This window comes from Rhagoletis zephyria, unplaced genomic scaffold (assembly GCF_001687245.7).
Source record: "Rhagoletis zephyria isolate East Lansing unplaced genomic scaffold, Rhagoletis_zephyria_1.1 Rzeph_scaffold_00017, whole genome shotgun sequence".
In the NCBI taxonomy this organism is placed as follows: Eukaryota; Metazoa; Arthropoda; class Insecta; order Diptera; family Tephritidae; genus Rhagoletis; species Rhagoletis zephyria.
The window spans coordinates 890,668-908,023 of NW_016157101.1; the positions used below are offsets into that span (position 1 = coordinate 890,668).

Genomic DNA, 17,356 nt, shown 5'->3' on the forward strand with positions numbered 1-17,356 from the left:
TGGGGTTTGTTAGAGAAAGAACTGTATTTTAATTGAAAATTCTTAAAAATAAATAAATAAGCATAAGTGGCACACAATGTCACTTTGAAATGGCGTGCTATAGATATGACCGATACTGTATGTAAATATTACACTCACAAGGCCAATTCTAATGAAGCCATCAGTAATTGAAGCAAACAGAGTAGCCCAAAGGGCTTCGAGGACTTTAAAATGATGTCCGATTGTCCTTCTCCATGTATGTATGTATGTATGTGTGTAGTAATGTTGACAAGGGCAGCCTTCAGTAATATTAATAACTATCAAACAGACAAGGCTGCCCTCAGCAAAAATACTTCGTAGTCACATGCACATACTTATGTACATCGTATGTATGTATGTATGTATGTATGTACATATTCCATACCCATATCAGTGGTTAGTAAAAAGTGACAGCGAAAATGCACCCACCACTAGTTGGGGAACGGCAAGACTGTGCCCCAAATTTTCTGCTGACTTTCTCACACCAACAACTACTTAATAATGGATAACGGACATTTATGAGATAAAAAGTGTGACGATGCTGGGGGTCATCAGTTTACCGAGGGCCATTAAAGCACTCACTGTGGGGTTGTTTGGGTGGGGAATTCATGAGAAAAGGGTCAATTCGAGCAGATGACCTATGGGAAAACAATGTATACAAGGATGTACGTTCTTGTTGTTGTGTTAGTTTTAAACTGTACAAGCTGTAGCACAGTGAGGCAGTCTACAGTGAAGAAATTTATTTGATTTTAACGCTGAATTAAGTTAAGTTTCATTGTTGCGCTACCATAAAATCATATCATAAAAATACATCAACAAACAAAATATGTGAATGAAGGACAATTGAGTGAGTAAGTAATGGTGTAGCAGATTTAGAAATTATCCAAAATTGTTAAAGAATGCATTTGAAAGGAAGTATTTGAGTACCAGCTCCATTCTCCTAATTTAATCTGGATTTTTTTTCTTTACTTGAAAGTAGGAGTTTAGGCCTCCATAGCATATCGATCTTAGTTACGCCATAGTTACTAGGATAACTCGAGGCAGCTGAAGCTCTTCGTCTGCAAAGGGTGGTGGTTGAACTACGGCGACGACATTCTATTGGCGAGAGTTGGTACAGGTGGAGGGTGTACGAAAGCGTCCTATCTCAGAAATCTTTTCAAGAGCGCGCCACTTCAAAATTTGGCTGAAGAACGCCTCATTTCAGAATTTTATTGAAAAACACCCTATCACGGAATTCGATTCAAAAACGTTCTATCTCAGTTGCCATAGTCAGTAAATTTAAAACGTTCAAAATTGTTTTGTGGGTACTGTGACTCAATAAAAATAAATTTACAAATTTATGATATTATGGCAATATGACCATTTACGACCATTCACGAAACCTTGTAGATCTCCCAGAGGACATCTCAAGTAAAGTATCTTTGGTATAGCTGTATCGAAATTTTACTGTGGTACTACCATTAAAACCTTATGGTATCGACGGCTATGTACATATAGTGATGGAATATGGTCAATGCAATAGTGATGGAATATGTCAATAGATATATTAATTGCATTTGAATATAGGCAAATATATACATAAGTGTATAGAAAAAATATCGAAAAGTTTCGATAACGACGTCGATACAAAATAAGGACCATAAATAAATCGATACAAGAAATAAAATAGTAAAATGTTAACATTGCCGCTGAACAAACGGATTATGATATTGACAAATATGCCGATAGCTTATTGATATCGATTAAAACATCCAAGCGGTATAACGAAAAATCGATAACCGTAAAATCAGCGTTTAACGAACTATCCATACTTAAAGCAAAATTAAAGCAAACAAATTATTTACAATAGCTTTAAAACAATATCGATAAATTTCGATTACGATATCAATAAACCAAATTTTTGCTCGTTAAATCTATAAATGATTACAATACATAATATAATATTACCGACACCGATGAATATATCGATGATAATATAAATGTATCGATAACATACAGACATCGATTGAAATATCGACAGCTGTAAAACGATTAGAAGAAATTTACAATAAAAAAATTAACAGAAATATATATATTTTTTTAAGTTTGATTTACATTAAAAACTGTATGTATGTATGTAAAAATTCGTATTATATGAAAGTTTCAATCGACCAAGGCCCGAATCGCCGCAAAATTGGTTTATTAAAGTAATTTTTAATGTTTTTTTTTCTTTTACCACATCAAAAAGAACATCCCTCATGTTGCAGACATAACCTTCAAGCTGGTTTGGAATATATACAAATGAGTACAAAAATTTACCCCATCTCTCAGCATGCAATTAGTTCAAACGTGATTTATCGCTTTGCGGCTCTGAAGTGGAAGAAGTGGAAGATGGCAAAATGGAACTCATAAACAGCCGCTGCGTATAAATTAAAGCGCAAATAGCACTCGGTAAGTACTCGTATATGTAGATAAATATATGTATGTATGTATGTGCAAAACTGTACGAGCATGCATGCATATGAGGATTACTAGAGTAGAGGCACTTCAAGAGGCATTCCATTTCAAAAAAAAAAATATTTCATTTACATATGTAAAGTGGTGTTATCAAAGATTTTTGCTGAAATAAAACATAAGTCAGCAGAAAGAAATATACATTATTTAAGTAGAGCGTACTTAAGTGGAAAATATAAACTAAAAACTGTAAATACTTAACATCATCATCTACATACCGATCACTAAAACCGCATTTGACCGCACTGCTTTTAAGCAAGAAATTCAAATAAAAATTTCATTCATTAAAATTGTAAAATTCATTGAGGAGAGAGCAATTTTATATACCAAAAATAAGAATTTTATGCTACGCATTTAAGTAGGTAAGCACAAATTGTTTTGCGCTTTAATTAAATTAGAAACTTAGCTAAATTTATGCCACTCAAATTGTTCTTTCAATTATCCGATTGACATTGGTTTTGAGCAGAGTGCGCAGAGTGTAGCGGGCTGAGCGCAAACGATGCCATAAATTGAGAGGAGATTGTTTCACGCTGCATCCCTAAGTGAATTGTCATGTCTTTGATGGAAATTAATTTTTCCGTAGTTGCTTTCACACGAATGGCGTTGCCGTTTGTTGGCTTACATTTTTCTAATTAGGGCAAACTAATGCACTGGGGTAGATAGGGTTTATATGTAGAAGAGAATTCAGCGCACTTAAGCACACTCCAATGGTGGTACTCAACTGCAAAATGAAGCCATTAGTATTAGTGGCGCCTGATAGCGCACTTCAATATGACCGCGGAGCACGCACTAAAGATGAGAGATAAAAGAATTAAATGCGTTTGGTTCTATGGGAACAAAGCTTCAAATTAAATTACAAGGGGCAATTTTAACGGGATATGGTAAAAGATTATTGTGATCAAACGAAAATAAATTTAAACGATGAGACGAATACGAACCTAAATCCAAATATGAATACGGACAAATAAGGATAGATAGTGCGAATACGAGTACGAGTACGAGTACGAGAACGAATACGAGTACGAACACGAGTACGAGTACAAATACGAAAACGAAGAGCAATACGGGTTCGAATATGAGTGCGAATACGAGTACGAATACGAGTACGAGTACGAATACGAGTACGAGTACGAGTATAAATACGAATACGAAGAGCAGTACGAGTGCGAATACGAGTACGAATAAGAGCACCAATATGAATTCGAGTCCGAATGCGAATACGAGTACAAATGCGAATACGAGTAAGAGCACGAACACTAGTACGAGTACGAATACGAGCACGAATACGAGTACGAATGCGAGTACGAGTACGAATGCGAGTACGAATACGAGTTTGAATGCAATAATAAAAAATATTATCGTTGTCAATCACGAAAATATTTATTAAAAAATATAACTAAAGATTAGGGTGCAATACCACAAAGAAAAACTTGCGGTTTGTCCACCGGATTTATAAAATTTATTATATTTCTAGAAATTAAATCAAGATTGTTTGAAAATTTTATTTTGTGGAAGAACTCTAGATGACCTTCACTGCTTTACCTAGAAATTTGTTATGAGGGGAGGTTAGTTTAAGTTGTAGTGGTTTGAATACCGCTTTGGCATATAGCTGATACTGAACGTATACCTAGAAATAGAACGAATTGGGCAGATTCATTAAACGTTGTAAATCCTTGAAATTAAATCTGATATTGTCGTCTCTTTATAGCCAAGGCTGAGTAGTGACAAACGAAGTATTCGTCGTTCTCGATTTTGTCGTCGTTACGGGAATCCCAATTCTGGTTTCGATTATCGCCATTAATCAACGGCCAGTGATAAGCCCCCGTAACCAGTCTGTACTGCTCGTTACATCCTTACGACTACATATACATACATATAGACTCCTGAATTCCATGTCTTTCGCTTAAATCTTTTACATTTTCAAAGCCATTTGGTAACCTTAACGACCATGGCAAAACAAAATCCTCTGCAATCATTAAAGTAATTACTTTTGCTTTGTCATTTTGATGGGTGTGCTCGGCGGTTAGTAGTTTGATGAAACAATCAGCGAATTAGTTAGAGTTGGCTGCCGGTTGAGTACAGGAAAACACAAGCAACTAAAACATTGTATGTACGAGCGCCTAAAGCAAGCCGCAAAGAATTGTTAGTTTTGTTAAAAAAAAATGGCTTTGCCCACTCATTTTCTTTTTGGCATGTGGGCTGTGAGAAATGTTTTTTTTTTCACATTGAAAAAACTCCATTTTTCTTTGTTGTTCAAATATTTTCTACGACATTGTTTTACCTTCAACAGACAGCTTTGAAATAAAATGTCGGATTAGTACCACATTACTGCCTTAAAGCATTGCGTCTGTGGGCAAAAGGGTCAGTGGCTCAACGTTGCTACTCTTTCTTTCTTTTCCAACTATCACATTCACAGATGCACGCATGTAGATGTTTCTAAACATGTGTGGATAGTTTATGTGATATTATTTGTCATAGCAACAGAATTCCCTCATCAAAGTACTACAGACATTTGTTACCGAGCATTCGTTCCCAAAAACACCTCCCCAACCTCCGCCAATTGGGATTCGAGTGTGCTCTGTACTTTTGATTTATCCACAACTAAGAGTGGACGTCACGACACGCTGACACTCTGAAGCTGACATGACAATAATTACTAGTACACGTACATACATACAATGCATACAAACTTACATCATATGTACTGGTATATATGAATGTATGTATACAAAAACAAAAACAAAAAAAACAAAAAAAGTGCGACTTAAGCGACCTGAAACCGCGGGTGTGCGGGCATTCCTGCGTCGATTAATGGGTGCTGAGCCAGCAGAGGTGGGTGAGTTATTATATTTATACGGACGTTGGCGGTTAAAAAATGCTAACTTGATGCGCGTCAGCTGGACCGAGCGCAACGAAATGAAACGCTTAGTTTAGAAAATATAAAATAAAACCTTAAAGACCTACATTTCACATGCGAGTTGTAGTTATATGTACATTAGGGTGGCACATCGAAAAAAAAGTTGCGGTTTTCCCAACGGAATTATAAAATTTTCTATATTTTATGACTTCCGGCAAAATATTTCGGAAAAGTATTAAAAAAAATACCTTTATTATACCTTTATTTTGATTACTTTGTTAAAGTTTTCTAACAAGCTTATGCCGACCTTTCAAGCTTAAATTCTTCTATACTCTGAATTGATTTTTTGGGAAGCATATTTTTAAAATACGGAATTAAAAAATTTCTTGTATTTTAGGAATTCCGGCAAAATATTTTGGAAAAAATATTTAAGCAAAAACACCTCCAAGAATCGCATTATTTTGATTACTTTGATAAAGTTTTCTAACAATCTTGTGCCGACTTTTCAAGCTTAAATTCTTCTATCAGCTGATCTGATTTTTTGAAAAGCATATTTTAAAAACAAATTTTATTTAGAAAAAAAAACTCGATTTTTGGCGGTATTTTCAAATTAGTCCAGCTCACGCAAACCTGAATATTTTACCAAAGTATTTTGGTGTAAGTCTTAAAATATAATAAATTTTATAACGGAAAAATTTAACCGTATTTTTTGTTTTTTTGTATGGAGAGTGATGCACCCCAATGTGCATGCACGTGTGCGCATATGCATAAGTATGTATGTATGAAAATAAGCGAACAAACTAGCAGCTTGGATTTCATTCCATTTAGGATGCTCATACTCTCTCTAATGCTTGCCGCTATGTGTAGAAAAAAAAATTCACAAAATTCACTACATATTCACTAACTTATGTATATAGCATTACATATTTATGTGCATATGTGCCTATGATGAAAAAGCATAAAATTATGAAAAATCACTTATTTCCGGTTTGAAAAACAGTAAAGGGGGTAGTAATTTAAGCTTGAGCATTTATACGCACATACTATCTAAATATGTACATATATACGCACATATGTATGTAAATGGATATGTTCACCAGTGTGACAAATCGGATTTTAAATGCACTCACCCGCCAATTTACTTCAGCATTAAAGCAAGCTGACATATAAATATTTACATATGTACATACATACTGGTATACCATTTAGCTGAATGCCCAACCGATTAGAAGCAACAGTAAAAAGAACTAAATAAAAGGAAGTAAAACGTATGAACGCTTTGTGGGTGTGTAAGAAAAAGGATGGGGGTATAAAATAGTTAAGCAAAAAAGTGATGGAAGTCGAAAAGGAAGTAAATTAAAGCACATTAGCGACGACATAAATCAATATTTCGCTCGTCATATATTATGGGTATTCGACTAATGATGATGACGTTGATTTTTTATTTTTTATTTTTTTTTTGTATGGCACTACTACTGTCCGCAATTAAGAAGGATAGCAAAAAAAATGATACGAGTAAGAGAGAACAATTAAAACGAATCAAATAAGTAAGGATGCTTTGCAACGAGGTTGATTTTCAACTTGTTCTGGTGGCTTTTGCATTCAAAAAATTTTCCTAGCAGCACGTTCCAATGGCAAGCATTTGATTACTACTTAATCATGGTTAAGCTATGTCCCATTTTGGTTTGACGTACTTAAATGTAGTCAGAAAGTACTTAATGATGCAGAAACTATAGAAACTTTTAATCCTATGAAGTAGTCTTCTGGTAATCGTGAATGCGCATAAATGTGCGAATATTGGCAAATAGTACCCACTGCAGAAGTTTATTTGGTTTAGGAAAGGCACAGTATTAACTAGTCAACTTTTTGAATTGGTAAGCATTCCGATAGTCAAGTGAAGATATCGATATCGATTCCTGAGTTAATTTAAGAGTCCAGTAATTTAAAAGGAATGTAATCAGAACAAATCACTGATTGACAATATATGTATGTATGTGTAATAAAATAACACATACGATGTCGTAAACCTTTGGTTTGACACAATTATTATTTTAGTTTAACTAAATTTGACTTTACAAACAGGTGGAAACCCTTTTCATAATATTTTCAAGCTAAAACCTTCTTAAACCTCTTTCGTCTGACTCCCATTTGGTGATACCTGTCTATTTCAATTACTTAATTCCTTTAATTCGAATGAAATTTGATATTATAAACAGGTGGCAACCCTCTACATGTAGTTAATACGCATTTCGATTGATACCCATCTCTTAATCATTCATTTACCTTATAAAAAAAATTTGAATCTAATTTTTTAACAATCTAAATTTTTTAACAGGTGGCAACTCTTAAAAAAAAAAACAAAGAACATTATATTTTCCAAAGGTCAGTCTTTTTAATCTGACACTTCATTTTTGAAACTAGAACGAATCGAAACTATTTTTATATATTTTTATACCCGAGCGCACTTGTGCACAAGGGTATATTAATTTTGTTCACATAACGGTTGTTTGTAACAGCCAAAACGAATCGAGATAGATGTAGACAAATGTATACATAAATGATCAGGATGAAAAAAGAAATCGATTAAGCCATGTCTGTCTGTCCGTCCGTCTGTCCGTCTGTCCGTCTGTCCGTCTGTCCGTNACTTCAAAATCGAAATTTAAGGACTCTAATTTACTCAAAATTGATACGCCCCGGCTTACCATGTAGCCGTAGCTTTCGGTAAGGCGAAAAACATATATTTAATACGTGCGCCGGGTATTTAATGTTCGGCTCTGCCCGAACTTAGACTTTCTTACTTGTTTTTTATTCATTCCATTAAAATTTAGCATTTTTTTTCAATTTTGTTTAAAAAAAATGTTTTTCCGTTTTTCGGGAACACCGCAGGGACACCCTGTGATTAATTTTATTCCAAAATTTTTATTCCTGTAATTCTCTACTATCTATATGGAAATAAAAAATTTATTTTTGAAATTTTTTTTCCGTGAAGAGCTTACGCATGTCTAGGCTCTTATTAAAATTCTTAGTATAAAATTTGTCGGCTTTAATGGCTTGCTGGCGGCATATAATTTATTTTTTAGGGAAATTTCTGTTTAATTATTTTTAGTGGATAAAATGTCTTTACAAAAATACCAAACACGTTCACATTGCAGATAACGAATTTTTCGATTTTTCCCCACCTAGGCGGCACTGTGCGCCAGTCCGCAACCCCTTTGGTTGGTCTCCTCAGAATTTATCATTCTACAGAGATGGTACCTTAGCTTGTAGTATTCTGCCAGCTGACCAATGAAATTCCTTGGCTCACACTAAGCAGTCACTTAGGCACCCTACGAAATGAAGTTAAAAATCTCTTGGATTGCCCTTCACCCTGTACCACATGCCAGTAGGTTACAGCCTGACTCTTATACATCCATTTAATCCTGCTATTAAAACAACCAGACAGTTCATTAAGTCTAGCAAAAAGCTCAGCGTCCAAGAATCAATGAACCAGTCAAGTAATTCTGTTAATGAATTCAGCAACAACTCCCATTTGGTTAATAACCAATTAGCATTAGACAACGAATGTGTCAGCAGCTAGCTAATAAAAATTGTAAATCAAGTCGTTAAGATTCACAAAAACAAGAAACAAGTGCAACAACAACAACAAAAAATATGGAAGGAATAACAAATTTATTATGTGTGCATTGTTGCGTAAAAATTAAGCTACTTGACAAAACTATCGCCAGACATAAGAAAAATACAGGCAGCAAAAACTGCCCAACGTTTCAAACCAAAAGCAGCAATGCAAAAAATAAGCAAAACAAAATAATAAAAATGAAAATGAAACTATGAAAGAAGACCAACACAGCTCCATTTTTGGCAGACAGTCTGCTGAGAAGACAACCAGACAAAAAAAAACAAAAAACAAAACGAAAGAGTAACAAAAAAACAACATTACAGCCAGACAAACAGCCACTCGCTTGCCCACCATAAGCTCGGACCGTACCGTACTGGAGGAGGAGCTCTGGCATAAGGACATAAAAGCAATTTAATCTATTTATGCCATAGGAAGCATTGCGCTCGTAAATGACACTTCTGCAGCTCAACATAAACGCACACACATATACATACATACAACTCGTTTATACTCGTTGACACATTTCGAAATTCGCTATCCCGTATAAGTTTTGTTTTTTTTGTTTTTGCTCTCAGCTTAATCTACGCTGCTATATTCCATGTGGATATGCGACTCACTGTCACTTAAAACGAGAAATCACCAGCGCTTTCACTCGTTGGTACTGCTATGCAACCCAAACGTTGAGTATGTATTGTATTTTTTTTTTTTTGTTGGAGCCACTGGTTATTGGAGGGGTGCGTGTTGAGAGCCGAGGGAGGGCGACTACTTAACCACAAATTTTGCTCGCGATAAATACTTATAATCAAAGTATGCATTCCCCCCCCCCCCCCCCCCCCCCCCCCCCCCCCCCCCCCCCCCCCCCCCCCCCCCCCCCCCCCCCCCCCCCCCCCCNTTATTAGCGAAATTATTTTTATGCTTTTCCGTCTAGGGACTGCAAAGCGCTTGAGATTGACTTGTTTGGGTGAATTGTTTTTGGCCGCAGGGCATTCAAACACTTTCCATTAATTTTTGTTGTTATATTTTGGATCAGCGTCGAATTGCCAATGGCAAAAAGCATAACCCATAAGCTATGTATACCATAAGTAGCAATAGACACTTTCATGCGCGACTGAATTTGCTTATTGCTTATTACATTAGACGCGCACGGGGGCGTATACGTGACGAAAAGTAGTGCGATGTTGGAAAGTGAAATAATATGTACTATGTACTGACGAAAGTGTGCATTCAGTGCAACAAGTAATCGGAAGTATTTTTTTTTTTATTTTTTATGTACTGGTCATAAACGTTTTTCCATTTACTACGGGTAGTACAGTGGTGTACGAAATAATAGGACTGCGATGTTTTAACCAGTTTCAACTATTTTTCTTTTGTTTATTTAATAGTTTAAATTTTTTATAAAAGTCTAGCTGGCTATACAACAAACGCCTTATAAATTAACATTGCAAACTTTGTACAAAAAATATATGTACAAATTCTGCAAATTTTCACCAAAATTTCAAATTTTTTTTGTAGCACATTTAATACTAGTATAATAAATGTAAGTTTTAAGTTTTGGGCTTTTTTTTCGCTGGCAGTATCTTCGATATGAAAGAAAATTGTCGAACATACTTTATGAACGTGAAACACCTTCAAACTAAAAAAATGCTCAAAAATCAAGGGAATTTTTTACCAACCTGAAACTTGCACTTCATTATACTAGAATTAAATGGGCTACAAAACTGCAAACCAAAATTGCTGCGAAGATTCTTATTAAAAGTTTTGAAAGTTTGCTGAAAAACCAAATAGCCTAAACGGATAAAAGTGCTAGGACTATAATATTAGCAAAGGAATTTTCTTTCAACAACACATTAGAATTTTACTAAGCGGAGAGAGGAAGTCTTCTTCTCCATGGCGGACCGGTAAAGGGCACACAGTGCTGAAAAGGGGTATTTTTTCTGACAAAATCTGGTATCACACTGTACAAAAGATTACCATTCCACTTCAATTGGCTAAGAAATTAATACAGCTTCCCATCAGCCAACGGAAAACTATATATGATGCCACAAAATTTCCTACTAGCGACTACGAATTCTTGCAAGGGAAGGTGTCAAGAAATATGGATCAATTCCTGTCTATAAAGAAGCTTGCGGTTTACTTGGCGCAGTTAGGTAACTTCTGCCTGCTTAATTGCTTCTGTTCTGTTTCGAGGCTATCTCGATTTCAATTTCGAGGCTAAAAAACTACAATGGTGCTGGAGGCAAGATATTCAAGTACATTGGCGGGGAGCTGATAAAATGTAAGCATTTTTATGCAGAATATAGGTAGTGGAACGATTGCATGCTCGTCGGTTAGAATTTAAGTGTGATCTACTCAATCCAGCCAAATGAGCTAAATATATAAAAGGTCTTGTTGAGCGTGTTGTGTGTATGAAAGGCTTAAGTCCAGCGTCAAAGAACTGTTTGAGTTATAGCAGAGTGGTTTAAGACCATACTCCAGGTATTCACCAAAAGCCAAATCGGCACACAGCATCTCTTCGTCGAGTGTGAAACTACATTCGACGAACTTGAAATTTTTAAGTGCAAAAATCTAGATTGTAAACATTGCCCAAATTACTAAACTGAAAATATTTTCTTTTTGCACACACTCTGCAAAGCTAAGCATAAGTGAAATTTCTTCTAGCGAAAAATATGCAATACAAATATTTTGCTTGTTAAGTGCGCCAAATATGTTAAGGATGTGTGTGTGTGTGTGTATCGCATATCGCATCTCCTTTAACTTCCTTACATTATTATTTTTTCTTGTTTGGATGCGAGAAATATTTGCTCATAACACATACATACATACCTATGTACATATATTTGCGGCATAAAATTCAACGGCATTAAAGAATTTAGGGAAAATTTAAATTTACATATAGACTACATATTTACTTACATACCTTCAGTTATTTCGATTGGCTTTTTGTATGCATACAATGTGCGGAAGAGATTGATTGGATTACAATCAGATGTCTGCAAAAAAAAAAAGAGAAAAATTTTATTTAAGTTATATTTATATATATGTAGGCAAATACATGAATATGTATGTACATTAGGGTGGTTTTTAAATGTTGGAAGCAAATTTTTACATCAGATTTCCTAAGCCTAAACCCCTACGTCGATGCTGCTATAATCGAAGATATCACATATAAATTTTGGCCGTGACTGGAGTCGGTTAAGGCGTGTCGCACAGGGATCAGACTTCAGATTACCCCATGAAAACGTCTTAAACGACTCCAACCGAGACCAAAATGTATATGTGATATCTTCGACTTTAGGAGTATCGAATTTGGGTATTAAACGCGATATCTGTGGTCGTGGTATTACCGATTGTGGGGGTGAGACTGGTAAAATTTGTTCATTTAATTTTTTAAGGACCACCCTAATGTACACATGAGATAAAATTTAAAATATGTAGTTATTTGTAGCATGTAATTGGATTTTAATGAGATTTAAAGCGCACACCTACACACATACATGCGTACATACATGTCGAAGTCATTAAATTTTACTATCCTTTAGCCTGAAAACTTTATTAAGATTAATTTTGAAATGAGTTAAGCTGAAAGGTTGCATAATTTATAGCATATTGTGCATTTTTACTTTGAGTGTATAATTAGGATGTGAAATAATTCCGGAGAAAACAGTGTGGTATTCATCGTAAGTCTACAATGCGCAAATGTTTAAACACCTTTTATTTTTTAAATTTTGTTGTCTTTATATTTATGGCCAAAAACGAATAGACCAAATTTTGGTAGCTTCAACTGGCGTTAGGTGCATTCCGGACAAGGCATTTTGCATTCATCGAAACACGTGGTAGAAAATGAACTTTTTTTGTGACAAAATCTAATGTTTCGAGAAATGACAAAAACTGGCGAAATTTAACATTTATCCTTTAAAAGTATTTTTAAACTTTTGAGAGAGAGAGTTTAGGATGAAAATTATCGTTGAATACAAAAATTCCTTTGATTTCCCGTTTTAACTCGAAATCAGTATGATGAAATTAAAACAAAAAATGAACATAAATTTTGGCTGACATTTTAATTTTTTTTAGTTATTACATGCTGTATTCATGTAAAAAAAAAATCAAAAACTCTAAAAAGGTAAAATTATTCTTATATTCAAAGAGACCTTCAAAAATAGCATGTAATGCACATAAAGAAATTTTTAAATGTTTTTTTTTTTGGCTCTTGTGACCATGGAAATGGAAGTTTTTTTTTAATTTCTTATATTTTTTTTGTATTATGGCGCGGGCCCCTAAGCTAGCGCCTATGTAGCCTATGCTTGAATCCGGTCCTGAACTACCATCGCTCCGGCACTCTTGAAGTCCAGAAACCAGAAAACCGCACTAGGTTAGATTAGGTAAAATGAGGTACAATGATTAGATTAAATTAGGCTAAATTTTGGTTTGGCTTGATTTCAGTTGGATTTGATTTAGGTTTTGGTTTGCTCTGGTTTAGTTTTGAGTGAAAGTTTGGATTTAGGTTTTATTTGGTTTCGTTTTCGTTTAGTTTCTTTTGCGCTGGTTTAGTTTGGTTTGCATTGATGTTGTTTGGTTAGAATCAGGGACCGTAACAGTTACAACTTTTATTAAAAAAAATTGCTCTTTAACAATTATTTTTTTATTTTTATTAAATTACTCCTTAAATAACCGTTATTTCTGACTTTTATTTTATAAATCCAAAATAACAATTAGTATTGATTTTTATCTAATAATCTGCAAATAACAGTTATTTTTGATTTTTAAATTATATGCCTTAGATAACAGTTATCGAAGACTTTTATTTATAAAAGTCATAAATAAAAATCAGTCACTGATCTTTATTTTTTAAATCATACTTATAAAAGTCATTTGTATAAGGCGTGGTAAACTTTTGTTTCACAACACCTTCTTAACTTCGAAAAACGTTAATGACTTTTGAACGAATGATCTAAAAAATTAAAGTCGGTGACTGATTTTTATTGATGACTTTTAAAAGTAAAAGTCACTGACTGATTTTTATTGATGACTTTAAAAAGTAAAAGTCACTGACTGATGTTTATGGATGACTTTTATAAATAAAAGTCTTCAATAACTGTTATCTGAGGCATATAATATAAAAACCAAAAATTATTGATATTTTAGATTTATTTAGATAAAAATCAAAAATAATTGTTTTTTTTAATTTTGCATAAAAATTTATTTTAAAATTTGAGTATCGGTGAAAAAAGAAATCGATTGATATGTATTACTTAGTAGTAGAACATTTCTTCCATAGTAAATTTTTCCATGACAGTTTTCTTAATTAACTGTTATGTTCGGTCCCTGGTTAGAATACATAGAATAAGTAATATCGTAATTGGCAGTGTTTACAATAAAGCGGTTATTTTTCTTACACAATTATGGTCCCGATTGGGTACAAATTAGTAACGGGTGATTTTTTAAGAGCTTGATAACTTTTTTTTTAAAAAAAACGCATAAAATTTGCAAAATCTCATCGGTTCTTTATTTGAAACGTTAGATTGGTCCATGACATTTACTTTTTGAAGATAATTTCATTTAAATGTTGACCGCGGCTGCGTCTTAGGTGGTCCATTCGGAAAGTCCAATTTTGGGCAACTTTTTCGAGCATTTCGGCCGGAATAGCCCGAATTTCTTCGGAAATGTTGTCTTCCAAAGCTGGAATAGTTGCTGGCTTATTTCTGTAGACTTTAGACTTGACGTAGCCCCACAAAAAATAGTCTAAAGGCGTCAAATCGCATGATCTTGGTGGCCAACTTACCGGTCCATTTCTTGAGATGAATTGTTCTCCGAAGTTTTCCCTCAAAATGGCCATAGAATCGCGAGCNCCTTTTCATTTTAAAAAAAGGTCGCATAAATTTATTTGTCTTCCTTAGGTAGGTGGTGTTTGAGAATACATCTTCGAAAAAGATTCCCAAGACTTTTGAGTTATTCTACTCAGCTCTTTACACTGAAAAGCGGTGACGCCAGAAAAAGCAGACTTTGTTTTCTAAAACAGATAAATTTACGAGGAACTAAAAAAAGGCTTTAAAATAATATGCTTACTGTGTGTTTAATTAAAGAACTCAAGCTGATTCTCCTAAGTATTAAAAACCCTAAGCTCTCTTAGCTAATTAAGTGAATCCTAAATATTCTTTACTACTTCGTGCATTTTGATGTCTTCATAAATGAGACAATTAACTTTCTTGCTTAATTAAAGACAAACTGCATCAAGGCTAGACAATAGGACATGAGCAACATTACGAACTGGCAATTAATTGGTGCCCTAGCCATGCAACGGACTAAGAAATACAAAGCAACACAGATGAAAAGGAACATAGCGGGAAGAAATAGTAAAGCAAATAAAGTGGCGCGACTAGAACTAAATTTAGTTTGAAGTGTAGTCATGAAAAATTATGGCAAAGAATTCAGCGCATGCCAAGAGTCAACAGATCACAATCACTAATAGGCGATGAGATGGAGAAAAATTTAGATTAGATTGGATGGCCAGGCAGTTGAGACAAACAAACAGGCAGGCAGAGACAGGCATGGATAAAGATGGAAAATCAAGCATTCAACCTTACAGCTGCCAAGACTATGCGAGTCGCCAAACGGGTGACAAATGTTAGTTTAACAACGCTACGTCTGGCGAGCGACACACAGATCGCCGTACGCACGCACCCACCCACCCACATATTTACTCCAGCCTCGTAAACTAGCGTTGTTGCTGACACTACATAGCTGACGCACGCATGTATGTAGTTATACAAAAAAATTTACGCACCGAGTGCGCGAATGCATTTCAATTCATGGACGGACATGCGTACGAACGAACAATGCAACAGATGGGCAAGCGGCACTCTGCGCTGGGAAACTGGCGCCCAGACCTACATACATACATACATACGTACAACGCGGCAGATATAAACAGACGAGAGATATGTTGAGCTGCTTTGAAAAGCTGGGAATTAATTTAAAAAGTTTGTCAACTACAGCAGTAAGCTCGGGTGGCAAGCAGAAATCGCAATGGACTTGCGCGAAAAGAATAATTTATTGAATTAAGTAGAATTCAGAACAAAGGCACTAAATAAAAGTTGCAGGCTTGAAAAAAGTGTGTATATTTCGAGCCGGAATGCGCCAAATGGAGTGTGAAAGACGTTAAGAATTTCAAGAATGATGTCGTTTTCAATTAAGCGAGCTGAGAAAGAAAGGTCACTTTTAGATGCCGTTGAAAAGGCTGTAAGAAAAAAAAAAAGTGGAAAAGTCAAGTTACGAATTTTGCGTATAAGATATGGGAGTAATTCTTCACTGAGAAGTTGCTCGGGACTAGGAGTATGAGAGTAGACGGTTAAACTGATATTTATGACTTTGAAAGTGGACAGATGTATCTACAGTGTTTAAAATCCCATTAGAAAGCTTAAAAGAGTTTGCTGCACTGAAGATTAAAGATAAAAGAAAGTGATTTGTCGACATCAAATAGTGAAAAAATGGTGCGCTACTGCCGGAAATCTCGCTCGTTTCAATTTATGGTAGTTTCGATTGGAAATATATGTAGTCCAAAAGAAGAACTCTGGAGCTGTGGAAGACTTTTGGGATCGAGCATCAACACCACCAACAGTAGGGTTGGTTCGACTCGTTAGGCAATTGAAAAACCGAGCCCTCTCTCTCATCAAGTCCATGATTCTACTGACACTGCTCTTTACCAGGTTCGGGATAGCTTGGAAAAGGGACACAGTCATATGGGCTTTTCTAGATATCAATGACGTATTTTATATTACCTAAAAGAAACAGGTTGCTGATTAGCAGATGAGTAAACAATTGGTCTCTATCTAAAACGACGAACGGCTGTACAGCCAAATAAGAAGAAGAAACAGTATAAACGGGGTTAGCCCGAACAAGGAGCAAGCGGAGTTGTTGACGGACTTACGCGGATGGCAGCATAGGGCAGGCTGAAAAGTGTTCCATAGGTGGGCAATTCACCCTAATGATAAACGAAATTGTGCATATGGAAACTGTGCATACGAAATAATGCATATGAAAAAAACCGAAATAATGCATATATGCACAGTTTCGGTTGAAAACCGCAATAATGCATATTAGAAAAACCGAAATTATGCATATGCACTCTTTCGTTTGAAAACCGAAATAATGCATATGAAAAAAACCGAAATAATGCATATATGCACAGTTTCGGTTGAAAACCGCAATAATGCATATTAGAAAAACCGAAATTATGCATATGCACTCTTTCGTTTGAAAACCGAAATAATGCATATGAGAAAAACCGAAGTAATGCATACAAGCACAGTTTCGACTCGAAACCGAAGTAATGCATATGGCAAAAACCGAAATAGTGCATACATGAAAACGAACTT

General features: G+C 35.0%; 1 protein-coding gene across 5 annotated transcripts in view; it reads right to left on the reverse strand.

The window, feature by feature from the left end:
- The window catches only part of sfl (N-deacetylase and N-sulfotransferase sfl), a 248,848-nt gene that overhangs the window by 165,232 nt on the left and 66,260 nt on the right, over positions 1-17,356 (reverse strand). For 3 of the 5 annotated variants that reach the window (XM_017613521.1, XM_017613513.1, XM_017613503.1), the window contains one exon: positions 11,902-11,974. The exons of the other annotated variants lie outside the window; for them this stretch is intronic. The gene's annotated coding sequence lies outside the window, so the exon portion shown is untranslated. The remainder of the gene's footprint in view (positions 1-11,901; positions 11,975-17,356) is intronic. 5 annotated transcript variants of the gene reach the window in all.